Raw genomic sequence first — 17600 nt, 5'->3', positions numbered from 1 at the left:
TATTTGGAAGCCTAAAGCAGATGAAATGACCCCAAAATCTCCAAATGGAACATATTTTTCCATTTTTTATTTTTATTTTTTGCATGCAAACTAAGCACAAAGAATTACATGTGTAAATTATACACAGCTTTTATGATAAGTGATGTGGCCCCTAAAATTATTTGGACAATTAGATTACATTCAAACTAGGGCTGTTGAATTAACGCGTTGAATTAGTGCGATGAACGCAATTAATCGCAATGCCCCGGACCATAATAAAGAAGATTCCTGAGAAATGCAAGCTTGTAGTACCACCTGTTTACTGCAGAGGGCAGTAAGTATAACTTCAGCTGTATGGCAATGCGCAGTTTATAATGCGCAGACAATGCACAGTCTTCGAACTAAGAGATCTCAAGACGTGTTCTAAGTATTAAACTATATTTAACTTGACACAGTGACCTAAAAATGTTATGTTTATGACACAACGCACCCGATACGCTACACAAGCATGTCTAATGCAGGTGTAGATTGATGGGCTCTTAAACAAGCCCTCATAATATATCTCCAACTGATTGAAATATATATATATATACATATACATTTATAAATTATTCTAATTTTTTTTAAACAGTAGCTCAAGTGACCAAATACATTAATTGCAATATATCGGTTTTATTTTCACAGACACCACAGAGGATTTTTTTTCTAGCTTGGAATGCTTTGTAACATTTCGGAAAGAACATGGCAAAGTGATTGGATAGGGTGGCATGGCGTAGTGGGCAAGTGTTTGAAGTGGGCCAAATTCTAGATTCTTCTTCATCCCACTTTATGTGATTTTCATTTGGCCCACTTCAAACACTAGCCCAATACACCATGCCACCCCATCCCATCACTTCACCATGTACTTTCCGAATTGTTACAAAGTTTTCCAAATAGTAACTGTGGCTTGGGCTGAAGATTGAGATAATCGCATGTACATATGGTAATCATGATACTGTACACATGGAATAACTGATACTAGTTATTGTTGGACAATTGAGATACATGTCATACCCACATTACCACCATGAGTGTGCATTAATTTTCAATAATTGATCAGTCTAGAGTCAATCATAGCTTACATATTATCCATATAAGCTAAAATGAATATTATTAGAAAAAAAACGGATGCAAATAGGTATCTCATTCAACCTACATTAACGCAATACAATAGAGACTCATGAGTATTGGACTTACTCCCATGGGTATAAAAATAAATAACTTACTGATACATTGAAAAAGTGAGAGAAATGTGTCCAAAAAGGCTTGTGAATTCTTTAAAAGCTCAATGGAATAAAAACAACAACAGAAATAAATATTCTAGTGTTTTTTTCAAAGGTATGCTAAATGTTTACCCAGTACAACACATCTAGACTGAATCTGTTTAATTATGAAACACATTATACTTCTACTTATTAGACATGAAACACAAAACGAAACCCTGCGAAACCAAACAACCACCACCAAGGGTGTCGAGAGCCAAGTACATGTTTCTTAATTACAATGACAAGCCACATGAGCTCCCGCATTGTTCCTATTGTCAACTTCCTGTGAAGACAAATCACCCCTTTCCCCCACACGAAGCCTCTTAGACAATACTGGGACTCTGTGAAAAATGCTACCTCTCATCTCAATCCCTTAATCATCGCTTTAAAAATACTCATCTACTCCCACGAAACTTCTCGCACCACTCTGACTAGAGTTGGTGTCATTCATCACAATCTGGGTTCCCCATTGCAGGCTTCTTCCCATGATACACCCTGTCGCAGGGTTATTATCTGTCCTCCCGTTCAAGGCAACACGAGGGAAGAAGTTGATCTGTTCAAAGCATACCTCTGAGAATGAATGCATAGTTTCTCCAGAACAAAGAAGAGGAAAGTTTTGTCTTACATATAGAACAAAGTATAAAGCAAGCAATGCTATATTAAGGAAATAGTTAAGGGATCAGTCGTAAATAAATAATAACAATATTTTATAATTCCAAATGATGGCATCATATTTGCACTGTATGACACATAATAAATGGTGGTGGTTTAATGGTCCATCTTTCCTTCCTTCCTTCCATGTGTACGTATAGAGAACACATACAGTAGACAGGACCAGAATAGACGAGTAGGTAATACTTGATCATGCCTTGCCTGCATGTTGCACCGCAGTGTTGAGCAACGGTACATTTATTAGGAGTAATTCAGTAATAAATTCACTGTAATAAATTTAAAACAAAAAGTGATTTAAATACAAAACATTGTTACTTATTATAGAAAGTATTGCACTCTACCAGAACATGAATGATATGCCCATCTCGCTGTTGTTCTTTTTATTTAAAGTGGTATATACTGAACAAATGTTTGTCTGCCAAATATCATTTGCCCAGTATAGATGTTGTGCCATTGACTTTGTTCATCAAATTGTTTATTATAATAGGATCAAGTTCTAACATGTTGCACCGCTCACTTGCAGCATAGATACACTGTTTCACACACTGCATAGGCCTACACTCACCGACCACTTTATTAGGTACACCTGTACACCTACAGCACTTATTCATTGTATGCAATGCATACAATCATGCAAATATAGGTCAAGATTATGTTCACATTAACCATCAGAATGGGGCAAATTTGTGATCTCAATGATTTTTGGTACCAGACGGGCTGGTTTGAGTATTTCTGTAACTGATGATCTCCTGGGATTTTCATGTGCAACGGTCTCTAGAATTTACTCAGAATGGTTTCTAAAAAAAAAAAAATCCAGTGAGCACCAGGTCTGTGAATGGAAATACCTTGTTGATGAGAGAGGTCAACAGAGAATGGGCAGACTGGTTTGAGTTGACAGAAACACTACAGTGACTCAGATAACCCCTATGTACAATTGTAGCGAGCAGAATATCATATCAGAATGCAAAACACGTCGAACCTTGAGGCGGATGGGCTACAACAGCAGAAGATCACAGCAGGTTCAACTTCTGTCAGCCAAAAACAGAAAGCTGAGGCTGCAGTGGGCATACCATATGTGTACCTCAGCAGAAATCAAGATTCATCAGACCAGGCTGTTTTGGTGAACCTGTGCACTCAGCAAATAGTGATAAATGCTATTTTCACTAAATGTACTGTAAATAGCAACCAAAACATATTTGCACTATGTGTATAGCACCTGCCACACAGCATGGCTATTTGCACTCCAATAGTCTGGTGAAAACTCAGAAATGGCTAAACGGGTATTCTTTTCTTGAGTGATGACCCATGTTCAATTCCACCTTTTGTCCCATCCAGTTTCCTGTCTCAACTCTTAACACTTCCTGAAACACTGCCAATAAAAATACATTCAAAATGAATATAAAGGTGGATTTCCTCACAATTTGAGAGAAAGATTTGATCCAGGTAAAATTAACCTTGACTTTGCTATAGTTATATTGTAGTAACCATCTTTTGTTTTAGTTTGATTTTTGGCGAAAGCCATTGTTTTAATGCATGGTGTTCTTACAGTAAATGGAAGTGGAACGTAGTTCTAGCGGGAAGACCAGTAGGTGTACATCATCACATCATTAGCTGGGTAACTCCTAGCTAATCGCACGTAATGCTTTATAAGTCCGCTCACAATCTATCACATTGCTGTTTCGGTGTGCTAACACTGCAACCTCCACCCCCCCACCACCACCAGTTGAGCCCTGTCCCGCAGGAGAGTAGGCTCTTTGCCCCTGCCTCCTATCTCCGGCAGGACATGACGGTTCCGGGTAGAGCTCCCTCGGACTGCTGGACGGGGCCTACGCCAAAGAGAGAGACATCACCCCCCATTTTACATCTATCAAATAAATGGCATCTCAAACTTCACTCAAGCCTGCGTGTCTTCCCGATAGAATATGAGGTTAATATAGTCACCAGGTTTATTTTTGTAGTTACTATGATTTTACTACAAAATACCATGGTGATACTATGGCTACTGTAGTAAAATCATGGTACATTTTTGTAAGGGAATGGTAGTGGTAGGGGTTGGTGTATGGTGTCAGTTGGACTCTAAATAAACACATCAAATATGCTGCAGTGATGCCCCTGTACTGTATGTTGTACTGTATGTATCTAACACCTAGTGTGTATACGCAGATTTTTTTTTCCAATGTGGATGACAAGTTACAGGTGGTGTATCTCACTTTCAGCAGTTGCAGCAGACACTGCACTAGGAAAGTCATGGTTGGTGGACTGAAGGCAAGATTCCTTAATGCTTAAACTGTGGGGGAATATAATCCTTTGCTTCAGGGAGAACCGTCACTCAGCAGATAAGTTTCATTTCGAATTTGCTGGGAAAAGCAGGAAACAGCTGTGTCATCTCTCTCCATATACGTCCATATAAATCCATATCCAATTTTTACTTGAAAGGTTGGTCTACAGTAAACCAAATCCAAAAGTCTAAAAATACCCTCTTAAGACCTTGTAGAGAAGTTGTGTTTAGCTTTATATTACATTTTATTGAGTGACAGTGTCACAAAACTAGAGTTTTGCATGTTCTAAAGAAAAGTGGTGTTTGCATATTTATTTTTTAAGCTTATTTTGTGGCCATCTGGACATCTGTTCATATTATATTTGTAATTATTTGTTTTACTTTATTGATTTGGACAAAAACGTGTAAGAAGGAAGAGGGAGTAACAAGATCGGGAGATGAAGCAAGCCAGAGTTAGACCAGTGTCATCCACATTAGCATCTCAGCTCTGTGTGTCAGATCACATATGCAAGCTCTGTTATGTGTTAGTAGTCTGATCTTGTTTATACCCCGAGGTCTGATTGAGTTCAGATGGATCTTAAAGTCAGAGATGTTTCCTGCCCACTGTTAGTGTCTGTTATGTGGAATGTCATATGAAGCCTTTTATGTGTGCTTTGTAGTCCAGATTGTGATACTTATTACATGGCTGCAGGGAGAATGATGAATAACACATGTGCTAACCTGTCAAAATCCAATGTCACAAAAGCATGCAGTACATGCAGTGGCATAACTTGGATCTTACGGTCCCCAGTGCACAGTAGCGGTGGTGGGGGTGGGGGGGTCCCTCAATCATTTTCGCTTTTCGCATTTGTCCCCCTCTGTGTTTTTCATCCCCTGTTGTGCCCGTGGGGATTATTATCTTTCACTTTTGCTCAACCGTTGTGGGCCTATTCTCACCTCGGGTCCCTCCCTGTAGTTTCCAGTCTATTCTCATTAACATTACATGACCATGGCAAAATGTTTGCAAAACATATTAACACTTTTGGCTGCAGTTTCCATGTGAAATATCCAGTGGGGGCACCAAAAGTGACTGAAATGGTGTCATAAACAGACAAGGATTTAAAAGTGACTATTAAATGGAGGTTTTAATGAGTAAAACTTACCTCTCTAACCTAAACCTAACCAATAGTGATCTAAATTCAAATAAGAGGTAAAGAAAGCCCTTAACCAACACCTAAACCTAACCGATAGGGTTAAAAAAAGAGAAATTAAAAGCACATTTTCTGAAGCAACCACGTCATCTTGTGTTCCTTCTATGCCACTCTTGTTTCACGTTTCAGCTTGCGTGCTTGACTGGTCTTGAACCAAAGTCTTCCGAGTTGAAATCACATTGGAATAAGTAAATGTAGATGAGTCTGTAATACAAATGTTAAAATGTATCTTTTTTCAACTAATGTGTTATAGTAAAAGTGTTTCGATATCATAACAGAGCTGGGTGTGAGTAATACAGTGAATACAGTAAGTGTTAATAATGTCATTATCAGCATTGTAATCGTGATTTGTGTAAAAGTGAATAAAATTCACAGTTGTTATAGCACCTCTAGTGTTCATTTCACCAGGAAACTGTGACAAACAAGGAATTGGGCATGTATAAGTCAGTTTGCAAAAATGTAGATACTGTTCTTTCTATGAGACCAGGTTCATAGTTACACCACTGCATAAATGGAACTGGACCCTACATAAACTTGGGATGGATGTAAAAACTCAAATAGATAGAGGGAACTTAGACACAAATTCTATGAAGCAAGTTGCCTATACAAAATATTGCATCTGTTCAAACTCAGTTCCTTATCCTAAACTGTATTGAGCAATTAGCACTGGAGCATACGATGTCTGACTACAGCTGCCATTATTGTTTATAATACCTTAGTGTCAGGTTGTGCCCAGACCATCGGCCAAGATTTGATGTAGACAGTAGGTTGCCATTGTGACTAGTTCATTTGCAAGCTTAGTAAAAATTACAATTTAAACACGTTTATATTAACATATAATGGACGTTGTCACAGTGTTAATTACATGAAGAGTTTCCGCGTTCATTTAGCAGGGAAAATAAACAAGTGAACACTGCTCCAATGGAGCTAAATTGCCAAATGCAATGGAGTTTCAGTGGAGTATATAGTGTCATCACATAACTTTCGCTGATTGGCTTTACCAACATCCATTAAAATGGAGATTTGTTTTTTAATGCATAAAATATGCTATTATGAGGGATATTTCTTAAATTACAAGGGTGAGTGTGATTATGTCCTTGTTTTTTTTTTTTCCATTGGCTAGTTGTCTATTTTGATTGGTCTTATTCTAATATAGGCGAGAAAGGTGATATGCCAGTTCTGAATATAAATTGTTTAGAAGTGCTAACAACAATTAACTACATTGTATAAATATTTATGTAGCTATATTGTTATTATTCTACTTTTTTAAAGGGACGAGGCCTTTGATTTGTCCCACCCAAACTTCCTGTTTCAATAGGAAATACATCAGAACAGAAAACGCTGCTCGTCAAAATTTTTTTGGTATCCTAGTGTATTTATTTATTTTTTTTATTATACTGTTGGAACTAAATGGAACACTGTAATGACATCTGTTTGCTCCCATTTTGTATTTGTCTACCAGCTGCACCATTTACCCAGCTATTGTTTACTTTGATGTAGCAAACATGGAAATGTATAGTCCATTGGACCACTGCATGATTAATATATTCCTAAATCTTTGGCCACTCACAGCAAGTTGTACATAATATTTCCCTTTGTCTACAGTCCAAAATTTCAATATCTCCATCCAAATTGCAACATTGGCACACAAAATTCCTTTGAGATGTGTTGGAGCATTCCACTCATGTTGCTGGGTAGCTATACAGTTCATTTCACTCGTTAGGGAAACACCAAACCATCATTGAGCAGCTGGCATTGTCATAAAAGCAGCATTGGGCGATTTTATGAGGTCTGGGCCCCACAGGTGGAATGAAAGGCTCTGGGTATAAAATACTGAAGAAGAAAAAAACATAGTCTGACAGCTTTTTTATTTTACTGTGCAATCATAGGCTGTCGCTCTGGGTAAAGTGTGCAGATTTCATATTGATATGGCTCCCTGTTCTAATGTGGAAACTAATAAAAACAGGATAAAAGAGTCTGCTGCCATGCCAAAGTTGAGAAATAGATGTAAACACCCACATTGTGAATCCAATGCCATCTGCTTTACTGAAACAGTGAAATTTGGTGGCCTTAACTTGAAACACACTTACACAAAGAGAATCTTAGAATCTTTAGAATCTGTATTTTTCACCACATTATATTTATGATGAAATTTGTTTGTGCAATTTTTTACGTCACAGTTCTATAAAATGGCACAATCTTATCACTAGGGCAGTCTTAGCCTGGGGTTACCAGCAACCTGGGGTTGGATGCCATTGTTTTGCTCAAGATGACAATGGTAATTTTTCCTAGCTGGACCTTTACAGGGATTGAGGCATCCCAATGAGTTCTACTATATCTAGAGAAAGAAATCCGTTAGCAACCCCATGTATGTCAATGCTTGACTTACTATTTGTCAAGGCTGGATTACACTGCATGACTTTTAAAATCTGAATTTATTCAAAAAATGGTAGGTATCAAACACGTGTTTTACGTGTTTCACCTCACCGTTTTCATGATATATTTAAACAAACATGGTTGTATGAGAGTGCTTCCGCTGTTGTTGCTGCTACTCTGTGTTCCGCAAGGGAATTTTGGTGCAGTCTTGGGAGGGAAGACTGCACCAAAGTCTATAGATGCAATGCAAGTTGGAGGTGAGTGACATCAGAAGTTAAGCTCCACTTTGAGCACCTTTTCGCATCTTCTTTGGTCATTGTGTGACTTCGGGTTTGAGTAGCAGAGCATTACACACACTATGAGATTTCCTCTACAGTAATAGACATTGCTCTGGACAGTTGGCTCTAAAATATCAAGCATGATATCTTCTTTAATATATCAATTACATATAAGTGACATATAAATACACATGACATATGCATTTTATATATGTAGAGCTGCTAAATAAATACACTAGAATTTAGAATTTCTCCAGAAAGAAGGCAGCACTCTAAGATACCTTCCCATGGCCGAATCCTAATGCAGCAGTACATGAATCTTTAATGAAAAAGACAATCCTATAAAGCATTGTGATGAGCTCATTGGAAAAAAAATATATCAAAGATGGACAAAGCAACAACAACAATAAATAAATAAAAGATTATAAATATACTTCATTTATTCAATTTCAAAAATTATCTTTAAAACAATTAAATATAATAAGAAATGTCAGAGGCTATTTGCACTAAGTACTAACAGAGATAGATGCAGTTTACACTAAGTTCAAGTAGCAACAAAAAGCATATTCTATGGACTACGTGCAAGTGTTAGATGCTATTTGCAGCCTGACGGACACTATTGGCACCCCTTTTTAAATACTAACAAACAAAATAGGGGCATCCTACAGACACCCTACATCAATCCCTACCCCTAAACCTAACCTTCCCTCACAAAAATGTACCATGTTTTTACTACAGTTAGGCACGTGCACACATAGACATCAAAGGGGGCTTGAGCACCTGCCCTTTTTCTTCCTCAAGAGAAAGTGCCCCCTTTTTTTGGGGTGCTTTTTTTTTTTTTTAAATAAATCAATACATATATATATATACCTCCCTCCCTGTCTCCGCGCAGCAGAGCAGCACACATTGGCACATCAGACACACAGCAGCCCCTCCCAGCTCCTATCCCAGTTGTGTTTATCTTGTTTTTTTTTTTTCCGCCAAAAAAAAATACATGATTACTACAATATTACTATAGTACAACCATGGTTACTTTTCGTATGGGTTAATCTCTCAAGACTTTCACAAAAGAAGCAATACAATCTACACATGACCAGGGCTGGACTGGGAACAGAAAATGGCCCAGGATATTACATAGCAACTGGCCCAAAATTTGTTGAGCAGGGGGTTCGCTGTCCTGTTCTGTATATCGCGGCACTATTTTGCATAACGTGGCTCATTTTAGCTTTTTGCCGCCGACCCACCGGACCCCTGTATTCTCCCAATGGCCAGTCCTCCCCTGATCGGCCCCAAAGTGCATCTGCCCACCGGGAAAATGCCCGGAATGCCAGATTACCTGTCCAGCGCTGCACACGACCAATGCTTTGCCTTGGAAGAAGGCCGTCCCCTCTCTTGCCCGGACGAGGAAGAGAAAGCATGTGATCGAAAGCCAAAAATATTTAAATGACTACACAAATTACAACTTAAACAGTTTTACAGCTCAAATAATTTTGCCAGAATAATTATAATCTTCACATGTTTGCCAATAGAAGCTCCAAAAATTGGCTCCATTCACTTTAGTGCCTCTCTGTAAGCACTATTTTTATTGTATTTTTTTTAAAGAAAGGAGGGACGAGTCGAAATTGGTTGTTGTGGTAATCAACATTAAGCCACAAATACTGTCGACGGAGTTTAACTTGTATTAAAAGTGGACAGGAAGCAGGATGGGAACGAGTGGAACAAAAGGCAGATTCAAACCTGGGTCAGGAAAACACATTCAAAATGACTTTATAATTCATGGCACTGCAGCGACACTATTGGAGCAGTTTGTTGTACATTTTTGTGTTTCCGCCAGACTATTGGAGTGCAAATAACTGCACTGTGAGGCAGGTGCTATTTATACTGTACCTAGTGCAAATAGTCAAATAATTAAAAAATATGCTATTTATCCAATTGTAAGAGTTAATTATGTTTTGCTAATAAGAGTATTGTGATGAACGATAGTTTATAGTTTAGAAAGTACTTAAATATTTATCTTTTTTAAACCAAAAGCGATCGTATCACTTTAGAAAACATTCAATTAACCACTGGAGATGTATGAATTACCTTTGTTGACTGTCAGTCTAATTAGACTGTCTTTGTAATTAGATAAATCTGTCTGTACTTACCAAAATTCGGCATAAGCGGTAAGTATTGTTGGCTGTATGGACATGTGTAAGCTTCATTTCCAGGTTAAATGTCAATGTCTCCGGTCATGCCACAAAAGAAGGTGAACACTTAAGCCAATGGAAAAATGTCTGATGGAAGGTGGCGCTAATCAGTGAGTCTGTGGAGACTACAACTCTCGAAAACAACATGCCGCCTTCCAATGTGATCATGTTGCTTTATGTGGGGAGTGCAATTTATGTAATGTACAACGTTCCAAATCAGTCACATATAAGGTTCCATTTCAGAAAGTTGTCTATGTAGGCTGTTGACAGCAAAGCAGCTTACTAGGTTTTTAGAAATGAACTTTTGTATAATGGATCCTGTACCAAATATGAATTATTTGAATTTTATACAAATTATTAAATGTCAACAATACACACTGCTTGCCCTTGGATACAACACTGGATGCTTCGTCCATTGACTCTAGCACTTATTGACTTGTGCTGATATAGTTTAAATATTTCATTTAGGCAGGGAATGAGGGCATAATGTATAACTCTACTCATTTAAAATTGACACTTGGAAAGGAGATGGGAGAGAGGCTAGAATATATGGTGCCGCAGTGCAACTGTGCCGAATCAATGCATGTCAGAAAATGGCATCAGATACAAATTGCTGGGCAAATATTTCATGGTGCATCTGAGCCTTTTAACATCAGTGGCATTTTCTCTCATGCCAATGGAGAGGGATTAGGACGGCTGTTTTGAGGCACTCAGATCTTATGAAGATGTACATCTCATTGCATCTAATAATGCTTTAAAGTCATCAAACTGTTAGGATCAAAGTGCCAGCAATCAATTACATTTCCATAGTACTAGTACATCTTACCCTGTACTATTAGTGCTACGTAGCCCACCATCCTATAATAAAATCCATTAGCTTCACCCAATTAGCACAACAAAACAACTGAAAATGTTAACAGTCCACATAAAAAGGCAAAAACTGCATGTATTATTTATGTATGTTCAGGTTAAGCTGATGACTTTGCTGTTAAAAATGTTCTTTCTTTTTTACCAGGAAATATTACTGAAAGCTAAAAACAACTTCATTTATAAACTAGCATTGTCTAATCTGCTAAAAGACCAGCTTTGACCTGCATTGATTTTCATGCAAGTCCAGGCTGGCTTATGGTGGTTTGTGATGGTGTTATCTAGCAGGAAAAAAACTATTTCTGTTGAAGCTGGTTGACTAATTAAGTCTTGATGGTTAACCACTGTGTGGTGTCCAGGTCTGGGAGACCCATTTTCTATGTTTAACCCTTAAATGCTTGGCAATTTTAATGGTCTATAGAGACCCGGAACTTCTATTAAAATATCTATTAAAAGTGGATGTACAAAATGCTCAGATAGTGCTACATTTTCAAAATATTTTCAAAACAATTGGTAAGTAATAAAATAATATATATTATATACTTCACAAATTAAATAGATGATGCAACAAATCAGGACAAATCTAAAACAGGATTCATTATTTTCCCACTGAAATTTCATGAGATACAACTGGCTGTCAAACACATATTGAGCTACACATACCACATTATCTACAAATAAGATACACCTAAACTACAAATAATTTTTTTCTCAGGCACTTATTGAGTCTAAATTGATGCACGACTTGCATAATTTCAGTGGTACACCCAAATAACAATAGTCAAATCAAACATAATGTTGGTATGTTTTATGTGCTATGTTGTTTCTTTGAAATTTGCAATGTCAAATGTACAAGTCATTGAAACATCAGAAATTGTATAATATGTGTAAGGGACTTGATATGGAGGTGAGGGTAGAATCCAAAAGCAGGAAGTTTATTAGCAATCAGCATACAAAACACAAGGCAAAGGCGTAGTCGTAGCTGGCACAACGGTCATAAGGGGTAGGCAATAAACAGGCAATCAGAACAACTCTTGATAAGGCAGCGAAACTGGCAATACTTCACAAAGTAACAACAGCAAGGAATGGCTATTTATATAATATAAACAGGAAGTCACCATAGAGGAAACGGTTCAGTGTTAGTATTCAGGAGAGGGCTCCCTCTTGTTGTCGGCTGAAGGGATACCAGCCTCATTTGTTACAATATGTATGTGTGCATGCATGTGGGATACTGATTATTCACCATTGTTGATAATTCATTGTTAAACAAAAAGTTGACGTGATATAGTATTTATTTGTATGAATATAGTACTCTTGTAATATTTATCTTGTAATAAACAAATAAATAGATATCATGTGATAGTAAACTTAAATAGATGAACTTTTAGAGAAACGTTTTTTTATTTGATTTATTTTTTGCAATTTTTGTGTTACACTATTTGTAAGAGATAGATTGAGGAATACTAAAGAGGTGTGGGCACAACTCCATAAAATAAAAAAATGGTGTCTAAAGATGAGGTATTGAGGCTGCAATGGTACATGTATCTGCACTGATCCGAACGGATCCAGGGCCTTCGGCACATTACATTCAGTCACACGAATGATTACATATCTTAGCATGCATGAAACCAATATTAAATCAACATACTGTATAACGAACAACACAAACCATCTGAAACTGCAGATCAGATAAATGCATGTGAAGTTTATATGGATAGTTCTTACACCAACGTGTGCACTGCCTTCGGCGGCTTTTGCACGCTGTGTCCTTGTTTATATCCACATTTCCGGCTGAACGCACTTACTATAGATGCGATACACAGCCTTTCTGCCCGGGACAAAAGGACCCCCCAGGAAGCACATCTAACATGATGACTCATTTGCAACAACATTATCCACATGTATCTCTTGAGCTTATGGAAGTAAAGCATAAACAGCCTGTGCAAGATAGTCTCATCACAACATTCAAGCAGCCTCTTGCTGCAAGCTCAGAAAATTAATGTTTTCGCTGCTGTACCGAAAGCATACCAAACCATGACCATAATAACCAAGGTAAGTACCGAACTGTGAATTTTGTGTACCATTGCATCCCTACGAGGTATGCATTTAAGGGTCACTGAAAGAAAAATGGTACTACCTTTTTTTTTTTTTTTACCAGAGATTGATTGGCCTTGCCTCATTATCATTGAAAAACATGTAAAAGAACACATTTTCATTGAGTGAACACTGTGAACCCAAATAAACATTTATATTACATATGTGGTGTTATAATTAAAGGTTGGTATATATGTAGATGAAAGCAAGTAAAAAAAAGTGCAGTAGTGCAGAGAGCATATTCAAAGTAGTCACCCTTTGCGTAGAATATGCAGACATTCACTCTTGACATTTTATCAACCAACTTCCTGAGGTATCACCCTGGGATGCTTTTTAAACAGTATTGAAGGAGTTCCCATCTATGTTGGGCACTTATTGGCTACTTTTATTTATTATTTGGTCCAAGTCATCAATTTCAAAACTTTTTTTTTTTTAAATAAAATTTTAGTTTTATAATGAAATAAATTTATATGGTGGCACAAATATATTTTTGTCTACAAAACTAATTTAAAACATTTAGGCATACACCTTCAGATAAAAGGATTTTTAAGATTATGAGAAACATTTCAGTCAAGTGTTTAAAAATTTTGACTGGTAGTGTGTGTGTGTGTGTGTGTGTGTGCATATATATATATATATATATATATATATATATATATATACACAACAGTTAGTTCCGGTCCTTAAATCTGATTGGACGAGAGACGTTCCATGAGAACTGATGGTCTGACACCATCAGCACTCGGACGCTTCACTGTGTGTGTGTATCACTGCGCTTGTGTTCATGCCATTCTAAACTAAATTGTAAGAGCAGTGCATATATGTTTTTTTTACATTACATATGTTAGCCAGCAGTTGGTGGCAAAAGATCATTTTTGTGTGTAATATGAGTCAGTTAGGTGACGTGAAGTGAATCCGCGTCAGTCATTACATACAACAGCTCTTTGTGATCGCTTACTACACTACAGTACTAAAGCTAGGAAATAGTTTCAAACAGCTTTAAATGAACAACTTCAGCATTACGGCTCATCACAGCTGACACAACAGACACAACAGACTGATTTTATTATACAATGGTTGCTGTTTAAAATGGCGGAGGACATTGCAGTTTCTAAAGTGATCAACTCTTACGCACCGCTACCACAAAATAGAAAGAAATACCCCCACTTGGATGGTATTTTTCCACTGAGAAAGCTGATCTTCAGAAAGCTGACAGCATCTGTGCTTGGGTGTGGCAACAGGTGGTCGCACATGCTCCGTCTCTCTCTCTCTCTCTCTCTCTCTCTCTCTTTCTCTCTCTCGCTCTCTCTCTCTCTCTCTCTCTCACACACACACACACACACACACACACACACATCTATCCTTGTTCATCCAATAACTTGTTAGAAACAGCACAAGCCGTAATACTATTTCTGAAGTAACATTTTTTAATTACTAATGGACGCTTGGATGCATAATTTGTTTTGAACCAGCAACAGCATATTCTGATCCGTAAAGTATAAAGTATTTCCATGCACAAATGCATTTTTATTACCATACTCAGTTTTTCCTAACATTTAAAAATGTACTTGTTCAATGAAATGTTCACACTCGCAATCGTGCTATATGGCCCTCATTCCTGTGGCCGAATCACAGGTATGTAGGGCCACATCGCCCTAGTACTCTTGCTAGTGTGATATTGCTTAATATATATATATATATATATATATATATATATATATATATATATATATATATATATATATATATATATATATATTATGTAAACTCTTATGGTTGTATTGTTTTACAAATCCACTAATGTTATAAGTCAAGTCTCAAAACATAGGGTAATTAGCAAAAATATGAACACTGCACAAGTGCTAAGCTAGATGGGAAGCCTGGCAGGGACACCAGCACTTCAGAATTAATATTGGGTTCCAGCATAAAAATAAATAAATACAGTAAATAATAATAATAATGATAATAGTAATACTACTAATAATAAAAATAAAAACAACAACAACATAAACTGGTGACCAAATATGCTGGTCTTTTCAACAGGAAAAAACGTCTCGCGTTACATGTGTAACCCTTGTTCCCAGAAAAAAGCGGAACGAGATGCTGCACTTTGCTAAGCGCTTTGGGAACAATCCTGCATTGTGACCAGCTGTGAATATATGTGTAACACGTCAATGAACATTGACAAGAATTTATAGCCTCAGCTGGTGAGATCATTAGATGCACCTGTGGCCAGGCTATAAATAGAGGCGTTACCAGCGTGTCGTCAGATATTTTTTGTGAAGAGCAGTCCTGTGACGTCCCAGTGTGGCAAAGAAGCGTAGCATCTCGTTCCGCTTTTTTCAGGGAACAAGGGTTACACATGTAACCCGAGATGTTCCCTTTACAAAAAGCTTCGGTATGATGCTGCGCTTTGCTAAGCGCTTTGGGAACGCAATACCCACGCCGCCGCACTGGGGCTGTCCGGGCCCCTATGGTTGTGAAGTGTGCTCACAAGGACGTGAGAAGTCTCAGACATGAGCTTGAGATGTCGACTTAAAGACGTAAGAGCCCGGAGTAGCATAAACATCGAAACCATAAAATTTGATGAATGTGTGCGGAGAGGACCAGCATGCCGCATCACAAACTTGTTCAGACATGAGCTTGAGATGTCGACTCAAGGACGTAAGAGCCCGGAGTAGCACAAACATCTAACCCATAAAATTCAATGAATGTGTGCGGAGAGGACCAGCCTGCCACGTCACAAACTTGTTCAGGCATGAGCTTGAGATGTCGACTCAAGGACGTAAGAGCCTGGAGTAGCATGAACATCTAAACTATAAAATCAGATGAATGTGTGCGGAGAGGACCAGCCTGCCGTATCACAAAATTGCTGCAGAGGGACCCCTCTAGCCAAGGCTTTAGAGGAGGTGACCCCTCTGGTGGAGTGAGCCCTGACACCTACTGGCGAAACTTGACCACGCGCTTCGTAGGCCAGGGCAATAGCATCCCTCACCCAGTGCGACATAGTCTGCTTGGTAGCGGCCGCCCCCCGGGCGGCCCCCATGACAAACAAATAAATTGCAGTTGCATGGTTCCACGAATGAAGCGAGCGAGTAGAGGATGCCTCCCCAAAGGCACCCCGTCCATCAAGGCGTGGCAAGCTGAAATGGTGGCCACATAAACCCTGAGAGTAGCGGAGCATATGCCTGCTGACAGTTTTTCCTGCAGAAAGTCCAGAACTGAAACAATTTGGCAGTTGACTGGATCTGCACAATGTGAACTGCACCACTTTTCGAACACACCATTTATTGGTGTAGAGTCTTCTAAGAATGGTCTCGGTAACCTCAGGTGACAGCCCTGTGTCCCTCAGTTGGTACCCTTCAGGGGCCAAACATGAATTTTCCACAATTCGGGCCGGGGATGAAATATCATCCCCTGTGCCTGAGACAGAAGGAGGAGAGATATCAGCTCTAAGAAACAAATCCTGTTCGGCCAGTGAGGCGCTATCAGTGAGAGGCAAGACCCTTGCCGGCGAACTCTGGCCAAGACTCCCGGGAGCAGAGAAACCGGGGGAAACGCATACAGACACACTCTGGGCCATGTATGCACCATCGCGTCCAGAACCAGGGGGGCTGGGTGACTCAGGGAGAAGTAGAGGAGACATTGCACTGTTCATAGAGGCGAAGAGGTCCTCTTCTACCCTGTAAAATCTCACCCAGATTTGTTCCACTACCTAGGGGTGGAGTTTCCACTCACCCGTAGGTATTTTCTGTCTGGACAGTACATATGCTCCCACATATGGGCATCCAGGGATATAAACTGCCCTGAGTGGCAGGGGCTTGCCCTGGGCCCCAAGAAGAATCCGACGTGCCAGAAATTTAGCTGACGTGAACGTGGACCTCCTTGATGGTTTATGTAAGAGACTACCACTGTATTGCCCACCCGCACCAAGACATGGTAGCCACTGGAGGAAGTATTTCAGGGCCAGAAATACAGCCATCAACTCGAGACAGTTACTGTGAAAACCGAGCTGACGACCCTCCCATCCCCTTGAGCTGGACACCCACTTAAGACTGCTACCAGCCCGTCAGGGAGGCATCTGTCATTAGTAGCCTGCGATCACGAGACGCACCTAGAGTGGGACCCAAGGTAAGAAACCGGGGTCTGAACCACATAGCAAGGGAACGAAGCACGTGGCGTGTAACCCTTATTAGCTCTAGGGGACTGGCCCTTGGATGAAATCCCCTGGCTTTTAGCCACAGCTGAAACGGTGTCATATGGGGCAGTCCCAAAGGGATCACCGTGGATGCAGATGCCATGAAACCTAGTATTTGTTGATACTGGTGAACAGTGCAACCTTGACCTAGCCTGAGTTTGCTCAGGGTGTTCTG

General features: G+C 39.0%; 1 protein-coding gene across 1 annotated transcript in view; it reads right to left on the bottom strand.

Moving 5' to 3' along the window:
- Positions 1–17600, bottom strand: part of LOC127662397 (ALK tyrosine kinase receptor-like) — a 643215-nt gene that overhangs the window by 55635 nt on the left and 569980 nt on the right. The window lies entirely within an intron of this gene.

This window comes from Xyrauchen texanus, chromosome 22, assembly GCF_025860055.1.
Source record: "Xyrauchen texanus isolate HMW12.3.18 chromosome 22, RBS_HiC_50CHRs, whole genome shotgun sequence".
NCBI lineage: Eukaryota > Metazoa > Chordata > Actinopteri > Cypriniformes > Catostomidae > Xyrauchen > Xyrauchen texanus.
This window is presented reverse-complemented; position numbering and strand designations above follow the sequence as displayed.